A 21,181-nucleotide genomic window follows, 5' to 3' on the forward strand; every position below is an offset into this window, starting at 1 on the left:
TGTTACAGCCCATTGACTGCTCTTTCTTTGCATCTTGGTTATTCAGTTCTTTATACTAGTTTATATCCAACTAGCCTTTCCTTCCTTTCTCCACCCTCCCTTACCTTTGTAAATCCTAAGCCTGTTAGGTGGCTTCAAAGTTTAGAATGTCTTATAATTGTAGGCCATTTGAGGTGAATGCTGGGAATTCCTTAGAATCAAGTCTTTCCAACATTTTTTTGTCTACAGACCATAATAAGAAATTCATTTCACATCCAACCCAGTATATTTGTATATATGTAGTTGAAATTTAGAAGTTTCATGAAACAATACAATGTATCATATGCTGTGATATGTTTGTTTCTCTTTATTGAATTTCTTTGGGGAAAAATGCAGGCCAATAGTAATTGAAGACTATTCCTTACTCAATATCAACCACAATGAACATGCTTCACATAAAAGTTACTAGAAGCCTTAACACTTAATAATAAGTATGGCATGTTCTATTCTAAGTGCGTACTATGAACTAAACCTCAGAACAAGGTTTTGTAGACTATATTTGTCACAGATTCTTAAATTATTCCACTAACCTACAGTGTGCTATTGGAAGATAAATTAGAGGACAGTTCGGTCTCATATCTTACTGTGCACCTCTCCCTTGGCTCCGGTGACTTGATAATTTATTTCTTCTATTTCTGCCTTTTTCTTTAGTGTTAAGTAGAAGGGAGAATAGCACATTCCTTCATTGCTCTTTCTGACTTTCACTCATTATCTTTTGTTAAGCTGCCATCACTTCTATCACCTGAGTAACCAATTTAACCCTTAATTTTCAGACCTATCCTTTTAAAAATGATACACTTTAAAACACTTTAAATTCAGCAAACTCAACACTTGAGATTTATTATGTCATGTAGCAAATGTTATTACAGATTATTAAATTCATTTTATCCAACTATTTAAGCAATTCAGACTAATGCATGACACCAAGGGATAATTTAAAGTATATGTTTAGAGCTAAATGGACTTCAAAAAACATTACTAAGAAAACTATGCCAAGTTTCCTATTGGGGCATGCCAGCCAGTTTTCGAGGGAACTTCCTAATATCCCCCAACACATGTCAATGCAAAAGGAGGTCAATGGGAAATAAATGAATTCCAAAGGCTGATTTTAGAAGATATACCATTGAAGATATGTGACTATTGCAAGCAGAGAAATAGAGAACAGACTTTTTATTTGAGGGATCAACAGATGTAAAGACCAAAAGTCATTAAAGACTATGGTGGCTTCAAGTGCTAGTATTTGGTGAAAGGAAAATTTATACACAGTGAGACAAGGAAAAGCTGAATCTTTTCATGTAGTTACTACAAACATGTAAGTTCAGGTTTTCTCTCCTCTCACTGCTATACTCAGCTCTTTATGGAAGATGCCTGTCAGGATCTCATAGAACGGGCGCCACCCATGCCAACCAGGTCAAGAAATTTGCCCAAGACATACTCTGACCTTACAAATGGCTTCATTCTAGCAGTTGACTCCTGTACAAAAAAATACTGGAGATTCTTAGCAGGATTGAGGGCCTCCCTGGTGGCACAGGGTGTTAAGACACAGCACTATGAAGCTACCCGCAGCCACTGCAGCATGAGTTCGATCCCTGCCAGGGAGGTGACCCACATGGAGCAGCAGACCTCTCCTGTCTTGCCTGCTGCTCCTCTCAGCAGTGTATTTCAGTCAATCTGCCTGTTCTGCTCTCCACTCTGTCTCTGGTGAATCCTCTCACCCCCAACACCTCTGGCCTGTACCCCAGTTCTTGTATGGATAAAATAAATAAATCTTAAAAAAAAAGAGAGAGAAACTTAGCAGGATTGGAGATTAAATCCTCCCTCTCCTCTGGAGCACAGTTCAGATAGGAAATAAAGATGAAAATGATCATTGGTGGGTTGTGATAACTGCGAGAGTATAGGATGTGTGTGTGTGCGTGTTTGTGTGTGTGCATTAGTATATGCATGCTTATATGCATATACATAAGTTTATCTTGTGTGTATATAATAGAATTATCCATGTTTAACCTACGAGACTAATGTAGAAAATGTAAGAACTTCTAATATAGTTTTAGTTACTTTATGCTTGCTATTCTTTACCTGCCATAAGTTTGTTCTAGTTCTAAACATTCAGGTAATAAATTACTATGGTTCTTAAGATGCTTAAAGAATAAACTATTAATGTGTGGACCATAGTTTATATCTGAGAAGTTTTTAATATCCCTAGATATATGTTATTTTTAACTTTTCATCACATATTAAAAAAATTCACATATAGACTATCCCTCAATGAGCTTTTCTATCTGCCCCACCCTTACCCATTGTCATATTCTAATTCATAGTGTGTTTCTTCATATTTGTTTGGAACATCAGTAATGTAACCTTGTCATATTCAACCCTGATGGGTAACTTCAGAGTCTATATTGTGGATCATCCTGGGGAAGAATCAACCAGCAGCTACAACTTAAGTCATATCTTGTTCCCAGGCCTCTGTGAACCATAGTTCCAAGTGGCTGCTAAGTGGTGCTAGAATCATTTCCTTTTGTCTGGCTACAAATATATCATATTCTTAGAAAATTGTGGCGCAACACACATGGGAAGTGTTTCTGAACGGAAATTCCTCAAGCCCAGCTCTTCTGGGTATCTTCTCTTTAGCTTTGAATCTCTCAGTCTTTGTTGCTGAAATGTGGAGAACTATTGTATTTCCCTTACTCAGTTAAAAACATGCCAGGAATTTGTTGTCATAACTGATCTCTATGGGAGTGGTTCATTCCTGCCCCAGACTTGAGAAGAGTATCGTGAAGGTACATGTTACTCAAGATTGTTCTGTTAAGCTCTAGGGAGGTAAACTTCTCAGTCTGTGTTGAAGAGACCCTCCATCAGAATAATCAGTGTGTGGTGGTAATGCATATTTAAGCTTATAGAGATCATTGTTTGCAAATTTCAGAACAAAGACTGAAACTTCAGATTGTGGTAGCTAAAGAGGGAGACCTTGCAGTGAGCAAGTTGGAAGAAGAGCTATATAGAGTTTTGAGAAAAAGGGAAATAAAACACCATCCAAATAGAGGAAGACTTTGCGTTAACAAAACATTCTGCTACAATGCGATTCTCCTCACAAACCATAAAATGCAATTAGAGACCCAGTCACACATTTCAGTATTTGAAGAGTTTCAGACTAACTGGAGACTTGACAGCTGTATAAATCTCATTTTTATGTCATTTATCTATAAAAACAAAAGGATATTTACTTGCTCTATAGCTATATGATATTTAGTTTTTAAAACATAGCTTCTCTTCAGTGTTTGCTAGCATGATATGTCTAACTCATCTGTACTGTCAGATTCATCCAAAATTTAATTTTCCTAATGTATACCATATTGCATGTATTGGCTACTTTTGTGCATTTTGAAGAAAACAGGAAAAAGAATATTTTTTCTTTTCAAATTTAATTTGTGTATGCATGTGATAGAGAAATATATGTACTCTCAGAAGACCAAATGTAAAACGGCAATAGATATCACTGTTTTTTTTTTAATTTCCTATTTTATATAACATGGGCATCAAGACACACATGATTGGATTAAAGTTTTATGCTTTAAGATCTCTTTCTGTGCTTTATAACCATAAAGAAATGAGGCTATGTGTTTTCATGGAAAGTTTTATTGCAAACATGTGTGCATGTTTGTGTGCAATTTGTAAATTTAGCTTTAGGAAGGTATAACAATGAAGTTGAATTAAATTTGGCCCAGCCCTTAAGAGTTACAGTAAAGTGCATATATGGAAACATAAGACATGTGACTGAAATCAGCACTGACTTTGATGGCATTTCTGGTGTCTTCAAAAGAGTGCCATCAAATGAGACCTCATGTGTCAGAATGGCAGCTCCAAATAAGAGACAGAGTTCATGGAACAGAAATTATTTGGGGTAGATGATTTGAATGGCGTCCAAACCGTCAAGAAGCATTAAGCTCAGGTTCAGCCCCTTATCTTTGACAAATACCACACTGTGTATCTGCTTGTTATTTTGTGGTCCTCTTGCTCCTGTCAGCTTGTTAAATGGAACTCTGGTTTCAGTCGGGAGATGATAAAGTCGTAATCTCTGGGTTTTGCCTGCCTATACATCCAGAGGGGCAGTTGTGCCAAATGTGAGGCTCCTCAGTGCCGAGTGACCACTGGCAACTAGGCTGATAGAGAATAGTCTTTACCAACAGATTTAAACATTTCTTTTAGACTGGAAACTGAGCTTTACTTTTAAAAGTTTTATGTCCATGGCACAGATTGCACAATAAATTACTAAACCAATTGCTTTAGGAGCTTCCAAATCATGGTATTAAGGTGGCTGAGAGTGAATCAGTCATGATGAAACTCAAAGAAATAACTTCAGGAATTTTGTCCATCAATGGCGGTTGGGTGACCCCCTAACTGTTTAACAGTCTTCAGATGTATGGTAAATAGGTCTTACTTAAGAGTAATGAATGAGGTTAAAAAAAATCAGGAATAAAAAGGTAGAGCTGTGCATTCTGAATTTCTTCTTACCCTCAAGTTAATCAGAGAAGAAGAAGAATACATTATTTAATAGAATGTTCGATTCTCACAGAGAAATATTTGTAGTAGAAATGAAAGCTGTAATTTCTTTTCTCTATTGAGGTTCCCCATCCTGCTTGGCCCTCTTTATTCTTCTACCAAAATAAGAGAAAAACAATCAAAGGCAGAATATAGAGTGCAGGTTAATTATTTCCAAATGGGTCAGAGTCCCTCTCTCTTTTAGTTGGGGAACTGAACTGATTAAAATTCACCTTTCACCAAGTTTGGATAAAGTTAAAGGTGATACCTCCAAAACCTCAGATATCCTTAGGGGCCCTTGAGAGGGGAGTTAGGGTGGTGGACTGATGGAATGGGAAACTCATAGGTTGGAAACATGGACTTTGAAGAAAAATAGGCCTAAGTTCAAATAGGGGTTCTCCCAATTACTATCAGTGTGACATAAACAAGTTACTTGGACTTTTGACCTTCTGCTTACTCATTTATAATACATGCCTACCTTATAAAATTGTTGGAAACATATAAAACAAGATAAGTTTAGGGATGGCATTTGCCTATGACTGCAACTTTGAAATGGTTAAAAAAAATAAATAGTTGAATATAGGTATGGGTAAAGTATTGATATGTCATAAAACAAATACAGCAGTATGTTAAATGATTATAAATATCGATGATGGGTATGTGGATGTTTATTATATAACCCTTTCAGTGTTTCCCTGTGTAAGAAAACATCTTAATAAGGAGGAAGAGATTTAAAAGGGCAAGCATTTCAATATAAGTACAATTTTGTGCCCACTACTTCTAGTTACATCCACACCTGTAGTACATGGCTGCATTGAGCCTCAAGGGAGACTGAAAAAAGTCTCATTTTTATGTACCATTGTGAACCTAGCTAGGAGTTAGAGATTCTGTTTCTAAGGAAGTAGGAGAGGAGAGCTTTGGGGGTTGGGGGAGAAATAGAAGTCTCATTCTGTCACACAAACTTAACTATTTCTTGGCTTAATATTGGATGGTCTCACTCATAGCAGGAATCTAGAAAACTTAAATAAGGGACCAGGAAAATGAATAACTATAAGAAAGTGAAAATCAAAATCAACAAAAAACTATGAACCAGAGACACTTTTGGGGAGGTGGGGGGCGGGAGGGGGGGGATTGGGGTCAGAATGGGGAATATAAAAATAAAATTTATTATTAAAAAAAAAGATGGTGGCCATTGTCATTAGGAAGAAAAGGAATGAGTTCCACCTTTCTACCTAAGACTGGAATGGTCTCCCTCCCAAGTCCCCTAAGCCTTTCCTCAGTGACCCAGCAGTCCTATTTCTTCCATCTCTCTTCAGCTTAGTTTGCATTTCTGGGAATTTTTTTTTTTCCCTGCATTGTGATACTGATTCACTCCAGGACCCCTCTTGATGGAGCCTGGGGTTAGCATTTGTGGGACACAGGGGTCTCTAGTCTGCCATGTATTTAAGCTCAAAAATGCTTCCTTATGGCAGAATTTTCTTAAAAGTCTCCAATGTTATCAATACGTTGAAACCATTGCTGCAGGAAGACAGCTGATTGTTCCGTTATGGGTCTCTGATGAGGGAGTTCTTTTGTTTATGATACCTCAGCATTGCTTTCATGGTGGGCATTCCCTGTGAAGCTATGCAGGGGGGCCTCTCTCCTAGCAGAGCTTAGTGCCTTTGATTTCCGTCCAGAAAACGCCCCTCTCTCCCCCATCTGCCTGTGGAGAAACATGCTATGAAAGGAGGGAAGGGACCCTGAGGAAGACCAACACTTCTACAATGGGCAGAGGAAAAAGATCCTCCTAAACTCACAAATAAAGCTGAAAGTAAAACAACAAACATCAAATTGTGAAAAAGCAGCTCACAACAGAGGAAAAGAACCAGAACAGGGAGCCAGCCCAAAGAAAACTAATTGCAGAAACCATATTTAATGCTGCCCAGCAGTCAGGGAAGAGAAGGACTATATTTAGTCTTTGATGATTTTAATAAAGGGCCATCCCAGGAGAGCAGTGAGAGAAGAATTCAAGTTTTGGTGGAGTGAAGATGGCAGAGAGAGGGGTGAAGAGAAGATAGCAACTATGAAAAGATTACTAAAGAACAGCTAAAGGGAGATGAGGGTGGTGGTCACAGGGCTAATGCAGGGGGCGTAATGAGGGATTTTTATGAGATAGACTTCAGCAGGACTAAATGCTGCTGAAAGAAATAAAATGAGGCCTCCCCTTGTAGTGCAGCAGTTGAGCGCTGGGCTGTGAAGCTGCCCGCAGCCTCTGCAGCGCTGGTTCGATCCCCGGCTGCAGGCGCGCAGACCTCTCCTGGCTCTCCCTCTGCTCCCCTCAGCAGTGTATTTCGTCGGTCTGCCTGTTCTGTTCCCCGCTCTGGTTCGGGTGAATTCTCTCACCCTACCGCACTTCTGACTGTACCCAGTGCTTGTATAAATAAATAAATAAATAAATGAATGAATGAATAAATAAATAAATAAATCTTAAAAATAAATAAATAAATAAAACAGACGCAAAAGTTAACTACACAGAGAAAAGAGTTAACCATGGAGGGAGGTTGCTTGGATGATAAAAAGTGGTAGGATCCAAGTCACCAAAGTAGGGATTGACTTTGGGTGGCAGGACTTGGAGGTCTCCCCTTACATTGTGACAGGAGGGCATGGGTGTGCCAGTTTGACTGCGATTCATCCAGTAGAGTCAATTGTTGCCTCCTTTTATTCAGTTGATATGTTTCTCTAGTCGGTTTGCAATCACATCACATTAGCTTTTCTGTGACACTGTTGTTTCTTTCTGGAGTTTATTAGCAAAGGACAAACATTTTCTTGTAATAGCTCCTGTTAAATAGTATCTCCTCTATCCCACACTGATGCCTTTCAGAAACCAAATTCAGATCCTAACATTCATTTCCATTAAATGTCCTTCTGTTAGATTTAGATCATGTTTCCAATTTGTCAAGATCTTTTTATATTTCAATTGAACTCACAACATATTATCGTTGATGTATTTCAGCCTTGCATCACCCAGCATTAAAATGCCAGCTGTAGAACTTCATCCAAAGAGTTGTCTTTAGCTTTATTTTAATTTTATTTCATTAACCACCCTGCCACCGCCCAGACCCCCACCCCTTGCCCACTCAGAGATTCAAGGGAAGAAGTATTTGACTGGATGCTTTGATGATAACTGATAAAGCTTTTCATCTTGAGCGGTCCTCCCAAATTGGATTAAGTAGATTCATTTGTGGTTTTCAGTGTATATGTTTTAGGGAGACAGGGATGTGAAAACTCTCACTCTTTCTGTGTTCATTTTCACAAATAGATGGATACTGTCACTTTTCAAGGCTTGTCCATCTGGAATGCATCACAAACACATTGCTCGGAAAGTAAAAGTTCCCGAAAGAGCCTCATTTTCCCCTGGAACTGTGAAATTGAGTGGTCTAGTTTCTTCCATGTTGTTATAAATTCACAGGAGTGTAATATAAGCTACATTTTTTAACCATTTGGGATAACTTGTGATTGAATAATGCTTCCTGCCAGACGTGTTTTCCCTTTATTTATCACTTACTTTTCTCTCTAATTTCAGCTGCAGCAATTGCTGATTATGGAAATGACTCCAATTGTTCAACCTCTCACAACTATATTTAGTCACCAAAAGCAATCTATCTGCTACTTTCAAAAGTTGTTATACAAACAAGCAATTTATCCCTGCCTTCATGTAAGCAACCTAGGAATAAGCTATGTTCTCTTTGCTTCTAGCATTGCTTTGGAAACATGAGAGTCTCTTTCCAACTTCAATCAAATTGGCTTGTTCCTAACCGCTGCCTTAGCAATCAGTAATTTGACTCAGTGGGCTTAATTCAAAGCAGGCACTCACATTCTTTAGACTATTCGTCAGTCTTCCAGGAAATCAAGGAGAACAAAACAAACAAATACAAAACAAAACAAAACAATATTGGCCCTAAACGAAACAGATTGGGAGGAAGAAACTTCATTGCATGATGAAGCAGAATAAGAGTCAGGGTGAAGTAAATAGAAAATATTGTAAGGTTTCACCCGCCCTAGCTATATGAGCCCCTTCTTTATCTTCCTTTCCTAGAGGAAATCAAAATACCTCCCAAGAGCAATTATTAATAGTCGATTTCCAGACTTCCACATAACCTGCTGGTCTCCCTCCCTTACCCTGCCCCAGCAGGTGAGCACACCTGAGATCGCTGCAGGCAGACATTTCTAGTGATTTCTCTGCATCTTAAACAGCCAGCATCCCTGCAGAAGTCACTTCCCTTTGCTGAAATAAGGGAGATGAATTAATTCCCTTTTGAGTTAACCCCAGCGTGGTTCCCCACAGCAACTGCTGGTTGGCAGCCTTCCTTAAAAGCCATTTTTTTTTTTTTCTACATAAACTACTCAGCTTTCTTTGCCCCAGGCTTAAAAATACAGGTCCAGTCTTTAAGTTGCCTTTTATTCATACAAGGGATTTATATTGGGGACAGTTCAACACTCAACAGAAAAATAGTGGATTAGTGTAGATTGTTTCAAATGTGTGCCCTTGTTAACAGAGCTGGGGAGGGGCTGTTCCTGGTATATGTGATTGAATGTTTTCTAAATATAAGTAGGCTAGAGGCTACTGTTTTCTGAATACATTTTATTTTTTTGAAGATTTATTTATTTATTTACACAAGAACCGGGGTACAGGCCAGATGCGCGGGAGGGTGAGATGATTCACCAGAGACAGAGCAGGGAACAGAACAGGCAGACGCAAATACGAAATACACTGTGGAGGGGAGCAGCGGGCAAGACAGGAGAGGTCTGTTTCCCCATGTGGGACCCTCGCCGGCCGGCAGGGAAAGAACCGGTGCTGCAGAGGCTGGGGACAGCTTCACAGTGCTGCGCTCAACCGCCTGCACCAGCAGGGGAGGCCCCTGAATATATTTTAAACGGATATGTTTATAAGTTCATTATTTATTTTTATTTTCTTAAAAACCTTTCTCACATTTTGTGACTGCTCAGCTCTCTCATTTATTTTGTTTTTCTTCTTTTTAGAATAATTCAATGAAGGTGGAACTTTTTCAGGTATTCACAGATTTAGAACAATACGGATTCTGTGATTCATAAAAAAAAGTTCGGGTTAATATTTAATAGTTGCATTCTAGTATAGACCTTCCGTGTGTTGTAATAGGTATACATAGTAAAGCTGGTGATGAGTACTTTCAGCATTCCTGAAATTTTTTTCTATTTCTTGAAATTCCTCTAGAATGAAGTTATTAAATAATGAATGTAATTAGTAAAAATGAAAGGGTTATATTTAACCAGAAATTAGGAAATCACTTTGTTCTTTTATGCAGATACCTCCACACTTTACTTTAGGAGAGTCACTTGTTCTTTAGGTTTAAAAACAATAATTAAAACTTCAACAAGTCTCAACACTTTAAAAATTCTTAAGAATGAAAAACCCATATTGTGCTGCACTCTTGGTGAGCAACAACCATGAAATAGGGAATATGATTTTTGTACAATTTTTAAAGACTATACTTGATCATCCCTTTAAACCATAACCATTTTATACAATGTGTATAATAATTTGTTTTAATGCTGATGAATCAAATCTGCACTATGATATGAATTCCTGGTCTATCTGATGTTTGTATTGGGTGTTTAAGGAACGTATTGGCATTAGGAGCAAGGCAGTTATTTCCCATGACATTTTAAAAGTCTATTTCTGTATTACATATTCCAATCTAGTGAAAATTAGATCTACTCTATTTAGATTTGGCATCCAACACTTGTTGGTCATGGGCATGTGATGTAATTTTAAGCTGTTCACGTACATTTAGGAGGAGATTGATTTACAGCATTCTTTGCCTGAGACAAGCACAATTTAAACTAATTCCTATCGATCCAGAAACATTTAAGATTGATTTTGAAAATTCTCAAGAATAGAGCGCTGGATATATTTGAACCATTTTGCTAAGCTTTATTGTTATATATATATATATATATATATATATATATATATACATATATATGCATAAAGCTGTTAATGCTTACACTTCTTTCCTTGGTATCTTTATTAGACACTGTATACCTGAAGGCTAATTCCTGCTCCAGATGCTGTGAGGTCTGCCCAGCTGTTCCAAGTACATACTATTTGCAACATAAACAGCACATCCTGAATATTGTGCGGGTTGGGACTTTGCCATTGAGACTAAAATATATTTAGTGTCAGGATTAATCTTTGGGTAAGTTTGAATAAGTATGGAGTTGAAGGAATGAGAACAGGTATTGAAAAGTGTCTTAAAAACGTCAAATGAAGAAATACATATGCAAGTATTTCTATATTAGCATATGTCATATAACACATATTAAATTTCCTGAATGTATAATCACTGTTTATTCATTATTTAAGAAGACCATTCATTAGATTTTTTTTAACCAAATCCTTTAACATTAAAAGAAGTAGTTCTGAATGCAGAGTAGCCTTGTCAGAACTACTCGAATTGGAGTTTGGAAGAGCTAGCTAGGTTCCAGGTTCTGCCACTGTCTATGTCTTCCCTGCCACATTGGATGAATCTTCTAATCTTTCCTATCTTCTGCTATTCAAGACTCTCCATTATAGTATTGAAGAGACTGCATTTTCAGTCTCATTTTGTCTCTTTGTGTTTTGCCCCCAAAAAAAGCCTTTATACATGACTTTTATTTCTAATTTTTCCCAATATTTCATAACTCTCTTTAAATGCATAGTGTTTTTTTTCTCTCTCTCTCCCTCTCTCTCTCGTGTGTCTCTCTCTCTGTCTCTCTCTCCCTTCCCCTTTACTTTTCTCCCTCATTCCCTCCTTTCTTTTTTGCATTCTTTCATCCTTCTCCTCCACTCCATTCCAAAGGTGATTTCACAAATACATGGCATAATAGTCAGCTCTAATTAACACAAGCATAACTAAGTAGGACTTCTAATACACAAGTAAAAGAATATTCTAGAACTCAATAAATCAGTTTTTTACTTTCCAAATTATTTTATCATAGCATCTAGAAAATAGCAGTGTCTGCTTTAATATGCCCCCCTCTCCCCCATAGGCTGCTAAAATATGCTTCTGGAAAGAAATTTGATTCATGCACTTTTTTGGATTGTGGTATTTTAAGGTTCTTTTATGTCCATGGTGTCAATAGCTAGCTTCCTTTGAGCCCACACAAGGCACTGGTATCCAGAGGGCAAATGGCAAATGTTCACATACAGTCATAGAAACTGATTTTTATCAGCATGATGGTACCAACTAGAAAATTATCCATCTGGGCATACAGTAATCAGTCTCTCCCTGGAATATCACTAAACCACATTCCTAATAACACAGTGGCTGAGACAATTTCCTTTTATTGAATAATTTCTTCATCAGTAAGGATTTTAAAAAGCCTGGGGATATTTTGAGCATATGGTTTTAGGGACAATCGTTTTAAACCAAGACTATCAACAGAATTTCAATGCAATCTAAGCAAAATAACTTACTTCCTAAGTGTTACAGATATAAGCAGGGTATTTTTACAAGAGAACAGGATATTTCTACAAAAGCTTTTGCTTTTTGGTTAAAGTTAAGGGGAGAAGATTAAAAAGGTTTTCCTCACCATTGCTTTATAACACTGGTGCACCCATCCTCAGCTGCAAGCAGTCAATTCTCTCTTGACACAGATGATTGCTCCTCCCACATGAAATGATTTCCTTACTTGGATTCTTCCTACCTCACTGACTGCCCCTTTCCAATTTCTTTTGCTGATTCCCACATGTATCACTGCCTCCTTAATATGGAAGAGCCCAGAGTTCACCCCTTGAATTCTTATCTATCAAGATACATTCTTGTGCTCTTAACTAAACTCAGTGCTTTCTATCCTGATAAATGACAAATTTATATCTCCAGCTTAGATTTACACTCTGAATTATAGACTTGCACACCCAGCTGCTTACTTTATAACTCCACTTCAGTTTTCCATTTGCTATATTCCCACTTGGATCTAAATTTATCATCTCAGGGCCTCCCTGGTGGAGCAAGGGGTTAAAATGCGGCACTACAGAGCTGAGCCATCTGCAGCCACTGCAGCATGAGTTTGATCCCCGGCCGGGGAGGTGACCCACATGGCGCAGCAGATCTTTCCTGTCTCTCTCACTGCTCCCCTTACCAGTATATGTCAGTCAGTCCACCTGTTCTGTTCCCCACTCTGTCTCTAGTGAATCTTCTCACCCCCCACACCTCTAGCCTATTCCCCAGCTCTTGTATGCATACATAAATAAATCTTTTAAAAAATAAAATTTATCATCTCCAAAGTGGAATTTTGTATTTAGTACGGCACTGATCAACCCCAAATATATACATACAAACCTTTTCCCCAGTTTTCTCATCTTAGTTCATCCTTCCTAAAGTCAGGCCTCTTTGGTGTGCTCTTGACTACACTCTCTCTCTCTTACTTTCTATGTATCTCATCAGAAGATCTTCTCAATTCACTTTCAAAATCTACATAAAAATCAGACCATATCAGGCCTCCCCTGGTGGCGCAGGCAGTTGAGTGCAGTGCTGTGAAGCTGTCCGCAGCCTTTGCAGTGCCAGTTTGATCACGCCCGGCCTGCGAGAATCCCACATGGCGAAGTCGACCTCTCCTGTCTCACCTGCTGCTCCCCTCAGCAATGTATTTCGTCAGTCTGCCTGTTCTGTTCCCTGCTCTGTCTCTGGTGAATCCTCTTACCCTCCTGTGCATCTGGCCTGTACCCCAGTACTTGTATAATATAAATAAATAAATCTTTTTAAAAAATCTGACCATATCTTATATTGCTTTACTTCTTCTACTTTGGTCCAGTAATCATCTCTCACTTAGTTCACTTGCTGCAGTCTCCTAATTTTCTCACTGCTTCAAACTTTGCCCTATTGCAAGTTATCCTCAACATTGCAACTGGATAATTTATTGAAAAACATAAATCAGATCATGTCAGTTCTCTACTTCAAACTCTCCATTGAATTCCCAATATCATTCAATCAAAGTCCTTAAAATCCTACCCATCTCCTGCTGTTCTCCTCTTCGTTCACTCCACCCCTTCTTTAATGACCTTCTTATGTTCCCTTACTGGAGATCTCCTTCTCTCTTATTCCCATCCCTTTTAGGATTGTATATAAAGATAACCTTTGTAAGAAAGAATGTCTATGACCAGCCTTCCTAAAATAACACTAATTCCTGTTTACTAGCCTCTATCCTTCATTGCATTCAGACTTACCACACACCACACATATTCCTTAATTTGTTTATTATCTATATCCCCCTCCCCACTGAAGATATGCTTTATGAGTGCAGGGATTTGATATATCTCATTCAGTACTCTATCCTGTAGAATATATAGAGCGGGCTGTCAATTTATAGTATGTGACTAAGTAAATTGCCATGGCAGAGATATTCTCCTTAAAATTGATATGTTAATCTAAGCCAACAGCTCTTTTTTTATTGATCCCTTTACTTTTTAACCCCTTTATTTAATTTGAAACTATGTGTTATGAAAAATATGGTAGGAAATAAAAAAAATCTAAAGATTCAGAACCACAAAGGAGGGGGATGGTGGTCTCAGGAAGGAAAAAAAAAAACTCTGGAGATGCAACTTCAGGAGAGTTGACTGCTTCAAATTTGACATAAAATACTTTAAATTGCTCTAGGATATCATATTAACTCAAAGCTTTCTAGGAGGTATGAGTGTCTGAGAATTCAACTCTAGGATGAGCTTAAGTAATGTGATATTTTTTTTTCCTTGCATACCTACTCCAGCGGTCCAGCTTTTTGAAATATCCAAGATGGGGGATGCATGGCATCTAGGACTACTCTGAATTAGTGGTATTCTGCCTCGGGTTTTCTCAGACTTGGGGAGAAAGAAAAGAATCTTCATAAAAATGGAAAATTGTTCTTAGGTTTGTCTGCATTTTTTTCACCAGTGCTTAGTCTGTCATTAAAAGATTAAGTTTTAACTTTATGAGCAACTGATTTTGAGTCTTTTAGGCCATCTATATTGTAGACCTTTGTAAGGTGATTTTCCTTCTTTTCTACTGTTATAAATGTGTTTTAAATTAAAACATAGCTACTTTCAGTTTTTGTAAAATTAGCTTATAACAAATTCATATTTAACAAAGTGTATGATGTGTATGATATATAAGCCATAAAAATATTACTAAATGGAAATAGATTTAATATGACACACAGAAAATCTAAGCAATATCTACAGGATAAGAATGAGGTGATTGTGAACTAAGGAAGGGTAGATGAGATCATTTATCTAAGATCTTTTATGGAGATAAGCTACACAATAACCCTTATGTCTGTAGTTGTTAATGGTTCAGTCAGATTCAGAGCACTCCAGATTTAGGGAACAGGAAGACCCAAGTACATATCGTGTAGGTGTTGTCTCTTCATACTCCTTTAGCAGACACCAGTACCTAGACTGTGAAATCAGAGACCTAATCTCTGATCTGAAGAGACACAGATGAAAGCTAAAATGTTACTATATTTTCTCTCATCCATCTGTTCTCTCCTTGTCACAAGGTACTGTCATTAAAAGATATGAAAAACATAAAGAATGCTGAAAGGAAAGCTACAAATCTAATAAGCTTTACTGGGCTAGAATATGTTTTGTATTTCCAGATGCCTTGCCTCCCAAGACTTTGCTATTTAAAGCTTGGGTTAAATACCTTTCCTTCTTTATATAATGTGTTGGGGGGTGTGTGTGTGTGTGTGTGTGTTTTCTTTCCTACTTCTCCTCATGATGCAGGTAGTTGGAACCAGACTGTATTTGTCTTTTATGATCATCTTTAGAGAGAATTTTTTTCCATAGTCTGCACTCACCAGAGAGTGACTCTCTTGTTTTTTGTTTTTTTTTTTTCTTTACCCTTTTGATACACAGAAGTTCAAAGCTTTGGTTGAACTTACACCCATTTCTAAATGATTTCTTTGTTTTTAATTTTTAGTCTTTGAAAATTAACATTGTGGTGCTATTGTGGTAAGAGATCCAGGAAAGACAAAGCTCACCTTGTTACTGATCCATATTAATCATAATTTCAGAAAATTAGCCTCATATAGAAGTTGCATATAATGATGACTTTATCCACTGTGCTGATCACCAAGATGATGCTCATAATGGAATTTTCTGAAGGCATGACTCAATTATCAAATTGCCATATTTAAAATGCCATGACATGTTTCTGTCTCTGTCTATGGGTTCTGCATGAGTCATCACCTTTGTAAAGGAAAATGACATTTCCCTTCTGGAAGCTGGAAGACTACACATAGAAGGTTGAACTCATAAAGTTCTCTACACATGAATCTCTTGAATCAGCCCCTCAAATCCTGATCACTCTTAGATGTAGACTTCATTAGCTTAGGATTAGCAGATGCACAATGCCAATATTCCTTCTACATAGAACATGACAACACTCTCTGCTGTGTCCAAATGAGCATATACATTTGTTGTATACCAAATTTACATTTGAATGTGTACCTATATACACATTTGCATGTGAATATATACCTTTATATCCTCTAACAAAATGTCTTGGTGCCATCTCATTAGGCAAGATTCACAGAAAGATATACAGGACAGGATTTGTCAATTGCCTGATTCATAGACATTTACAAAATATGTTCCTGACAGCTCTAGTGAATCTAAAGGAAGTAGCTTTAGACACCAGTACCACTGGTGACTGTACCACTGTCACCACTGGAGACAGACAATGCTGGGGTCTAGTCTTGTCTGTGACATGATAACAAATCTAAGGAAGTTATTTGGCTCTTTACATGGTTGTTGAGAAAATGAAATATATCTGAATCACTGAACTATCTGGGACTATTCAGTTAGCTTCTTCTTGTTATTCATTTTCCTTCTTTCACTCTGTCTTGTACTCATCACTTTTTTGCTTGAATTCAGAATCTCCTGTAGGTAGTATGGGAACATTTTTTGTTATTTTTGAAAAGTGTTTGAAACAGAATTAAAAAAAATAGAAAGTGTTATATTTGAAAGCTTATGCAGCCCCAGAAAATTATATGAAAAAGTCAAACTGAGTGCAACCAAGCCAGGGAGATTGCTTGAATGGATAAGATTAAGAGCAGAACATTACAGAAGACCAGAATTAGAGCTAAGGGAAATTTCACCTCTTCCAGTTGACAAGAACATTTTTCTTCTTCCATGTGAAAAATCTCTAGCTTGCTAAATCTTGTATTTGTTATCCATAGGTACACTAGAAAAGGGGGGGCGGGGAGACCACAAAAGCAAAAGCTAATTATTAAACTTGAAAAGAATTTATTTATTTTTTTGTGTGTTTTTTTGACATTTTAAAAGGACAGGCTTATTAAAAAGAAGAAAGGGAAAAAGAAAGACACCTGCATAGTCAGCGGTGGGTAGGGAGGACATTGCCTCAACTTGAAAAGTTTGAATGCTTCAAGAAACAACATTAAATAATTTCATGGTTTCATCAGTTTGGTGATTATTATAGTAGACTTTTTGTGATTCCAATGTATGTAGATTTTTACAAAATATAAAATTTTTTTATCAGTTAGCCCTTTGTATTATTTTGAAGAAAAATTTCTAATGTTTTTTTCCATATTCCTTTATAGTTTAAATTTATAGTTTAAATTTATAGTTTCAGTGGAATCTTGTCTTCATCTCCCTATTTAAAGTTTTCTCTAGATGTTCACAAGTAAGAGATTATCTTTTTTAAATGCTTTGTTCAACCAAAATAAAATGAGAAAATGAAGGAAGTGGTTATGGTTAGCAGTACTACAGGGTGGAGGTTCAGCAAGGAGAGATAAGGAAGGTTTTGCATTCTCAGCATCAGTTCTTTGAAGTTTAAGTAGAGAACAACGCAGTCATGGATGATGTAACTGGAGAGAACCCATACACAAGACCAAACTGTCCAAAAAGAAACACCTTTGCTGTTACTATCTGTTTAGTTGGCAGATATTACTTTAAGGTCTAGGTGCCAAAATCTCTAAAGAAAGCCACCAAATTTCTTTCAAGAGCCATCCTTTCATGCTGCTGACACTTTGTTGTTTGTTTTCATCTTTAAGGTTCATCCAGTTGGATCTGCTTGGGGGATCCCTATTACATGCTAGCCCTGAGGAAATCTGGGACATATGGTTAGAGCTTTTTATCTATCATATAGCTGTAAAAGTAAGCTGGAACAGATGGAGATTGAACTGCTTATCAGTATCTCCCACTAATGGGGTTGGACTGAAAGGTAGTAGAGATATTCAATTATCTGTACATTAAACAACAGTGTGTTATTTTAAAAAATGCAAGCACACCCAGACAGGGCTGTGACTTACTAAGCAAGCAATGTATAAGGACCAGAGCTGCTTAATTGGTTTTACCCACTCATTATCTTGGATATGGGAATTTTAATTAAAATAGACAGGTAGGACTCTCCTCAATCAGAAATCCATGTGTAGTCTTAACTTTGGAGGGTATTTTATACTTCAAAATTTTATGAAAATGATATATGCATATGCTACAAATAATTAAAACTTTCCTTTGGAATGATAACTGTGTGCATAGTATATAATATTGATTTGATTGTCTATATGTAACAGACGTCAGCAGCTTCACCATGAGTTCAAATATCAAAATCTGGTTCTACTTCATTAAGGATGGTAGAAGATATATTTCCATTTTGTTCTGTTCTAGAGTCAACCTTGTCCATGTTCTGTAACTTTGTTTCTAAACTTTGACTGTTGTTACTCTAAACTGGCCCATGTTAAAATTTCATTTTTTTTTCTCCTAGAAGTTCTACTGCTATTTGCAGAAAATCATTGCTCCTTTATTATGCACTTGATCAAAATTCTCTTTGAGATAAATAGGTTTTATCATATGCATTCAATAGTGACCATTGCTGGTGATCAAATTTACTTGATAACCCAGAACTGGCTGAACAGGTTAATCTGAGTCTATTCTTATAACATGTACTACATTTTCTGTGTTGCCACTGAAGGAAAAATTGGATTTCCTAGATTGAGCAGAAACATGGATGCTATCCTAAATCTGGGTAGATACAATTACACCTCTTCTTACCCTACTTGTAGGAACTCAGGGGTGTTGTGGCTTCACCCTTTGATCCTCTTCATCCTATCTTATCCAGAGGCAATTTGACAGCATGACAATGTAAAGGCAGCATTAGCATTCTATACTCCTGGGCTCACAGCCTTGCTAAGTAATCAAACCCCGAGAACCCTTGGTAAGTAAAATATTTCTGTTATTTTATTTATTTATTTTTATTTTATATATTTCTTACATCATTTTTCATTTTTGCACAATATATGCATTTTCATCTTAGTTAGTCCCCATACAATTCCTACCACCCTTGTTTTGATCCTACTCCCTTCTCTAAGCAAACTCATGGAGTATTTTTTTAAGGTTTTAGAAATATACATAAATCATTAATTAGGATTTAGTACTAAGAATAAAGCTTTAAAAGGTAGTGAACTGAAAGTTATATTTAGTCCTAGAAGGTGTCTAAGGGTCACCTAACTCAAATTTGAAGGAACCAAAGCATAGAGTAGTTAAGCGATTTGCCAAAACGCACATAGCTGGTTAGTATCAAAGCTGAAATTAAAACACAAGCCCCCTGTCTGTCTGGCAGGGATTGTCCTGAAGTATTTAATCCCAAAGCATGACCCGAAGTCCTCATCATGCTATTTGAAACACACACACACTGTGACATAAACTAGTAGGGACTACCCTGTGAAAATGTGTATATGAAATAATCATTAAAAAAATCATAACCCAGACCACATTCTCAACCCCCCTCTTCTCAAATTCAATGGAGGCTCTCCATTTTGACAAAACTGCATTTGAAATACATGCAATAAATGAAACAAACATTACTTTCACATCTAAAAACACCTGTCGATCCTCCTCCCTATTTTAAATCATTAGCTTGCTATTTTTTACAGTATCCATACTAATTACTTAGATATCAGTCATGGTTGTGTTTGGTTACCTCTGCTCCACTATTCCCTTAGAGGACAGGTATGGGAGGTTTATGAAGGAGTTTAAAATGAGAAAAAAAATTTACATTTAACAGTAAGTTCTTTAATAGAAATATAAATTTCTGTATAAGTGAAAGTAATTACAATAGTTACATTTTGATTTTCAAAACTTTATTATCGATAAAAATAAACTCACCAGTATTTAAAAGGCATATCATATTTGCGTTCTAGTCACACCATGATTTATATCATATGGAATTCTGAGCTCAGAGTCTGGAGTTCAGCTATCCAGGTTTAACTCCAGATCTCTGAGTTCTGAGCTGTGATGTCTCAGGCAGGTTAATATGCTTTTCATTGCCTCATTGTTTTAATCTGTAGAACAGACTTGTCTATAGCTCCTATTTTAGCATTGCTGGGAGGCTGAGATGATGCCTGTCAATTACCAGTCATGGCAACTTGCTCATAATTTATGGTTAATATTAGTATTGTGAACGTATCATAAAATGTTCTGGGAACTGTACTCCTTGGTCTAACAGGCAAGAGAGCAAAGCCATCTGTATAGACTTAAAATATGTGAAGCTGCTATTCAAAAATCTCCTGCCTGTGGATAAATCAATCTTTTGAACCCTCATTCATGAATAAGGAGCTGGATTAAGAAGATTTAAATAATGGGTACCCAGCCTTTGAATTCCAGTAGTTCCTTTAGAAACCCAGGAAGTGTTTAAAACTCCAGCATTTGCCTCCCTTTGCACAAAGACAACATCACTTTATCTTTAGGTCAAAGTAAATTAGGACCATGCCCTCTCCCCCCACAACGGAGTACTTACATTTTTTATCCGTTCTTCACAACGTATACTGCTGAACTCAAACTTGTAACATTTGGAACAGTTCTCACAGAATAAAATTTGTCAGATTGCTTCCAAGGTTCAAACCCTTGCTTTGATTACCTAGTAAACTCTTTGTCTGACTATCAATAAGAACTTTATTCTAGTTAAGAGTATTAAAACTTTCTCATTTCTGTTCGCATTTTTAATTCACTCAAAATATATTTATGGAGCACTTGTGACACACCAGGTGCTGTTTCAGACAGAGATGACAGATGAGGCCCTTTTACTTGTAAAATTCTGAACATATCTGCTTCAGAATAAAAATCAGAAAGCAACCAGAAAACCAGCACGTGCACACACACACACACACACACACACACACACACACACCCCTACCCCTTCAGGGCAGGGTTGCCTGTTTTTTTCTTTGAAAAGTTAAATCTTTATTTACTCATCCTCTTTGGTGCTTTAGAGAGGTTCTGAAGTACCAAATATTTGTTGCCTTGTTTTGGCACATTGTTCAAGTCTGTTACGGTTTTTATTTGAATTCTGGTTTTGCCATCATATATAGTGGACTTTAAACCTAGCAGCTGCATCTCCAGAAAGATCTTTTGTGTATTAATTTTTCAGACCTACCCCAGTGATTTACTTGGCCTCTGGTGAGGTGCACACATGGTGACACAACCTATTAGAGCCACCCTGTGAAGAATAAAAGCTTTAAAAACTTAGATGTGTGTATATATGTGTATGTATGTGTGTGTGTGTATACATATATGGTTGCTGTTTTCAACTTCCCCAGTTATTCCAATTTA

General features: G+C 37.1%; 1 protein-coding gene and 1 long non-coding RNA gene across 6 annotated transcripts in view; one reads left to right on the plus strand and one right to left on the minus strand.

Moving 5' to 3' along the window:
• Window positions 1–21,181, minus strand: part of MACROD2 (mono-ADP ribosylhydrolase 2) — a 1,913,210-nt gene that overhangs the window by 1,686,259 nt on the left and 205,770 nt on the right. The window lies entirely within an intron of this gene.
• On the plus strand, window positions 8,147–14,487 carry LOC119232415 (uncharacterized). The gene is made up of 3 exons (XR_005122073.2): window positions 8,147–8,272; window positions 10,629–10,793; window positions 14,341–14,487. It is a non-coding gene; the product is annotated as an uncharacterized LOC119232415 (long non-coding RNA).

Source organism: Talpa occidentalis, unplaced genomic scaffold (assembly GCF_014898055.3).
Source record: "Talpa occidentalis isolate TD23 unplaced genomic scaffold, MPIMG_talOcc4v2.1 talOcc4.10, whole genome shotgun sequence".
NCBI classification, from domain to species: domain Eukaryota; kingdom Metazoa; phylum Chordata; class Mammalia; order Eulipotyphla; family Talpidae; genus Talpa; species Talpa occidentalis.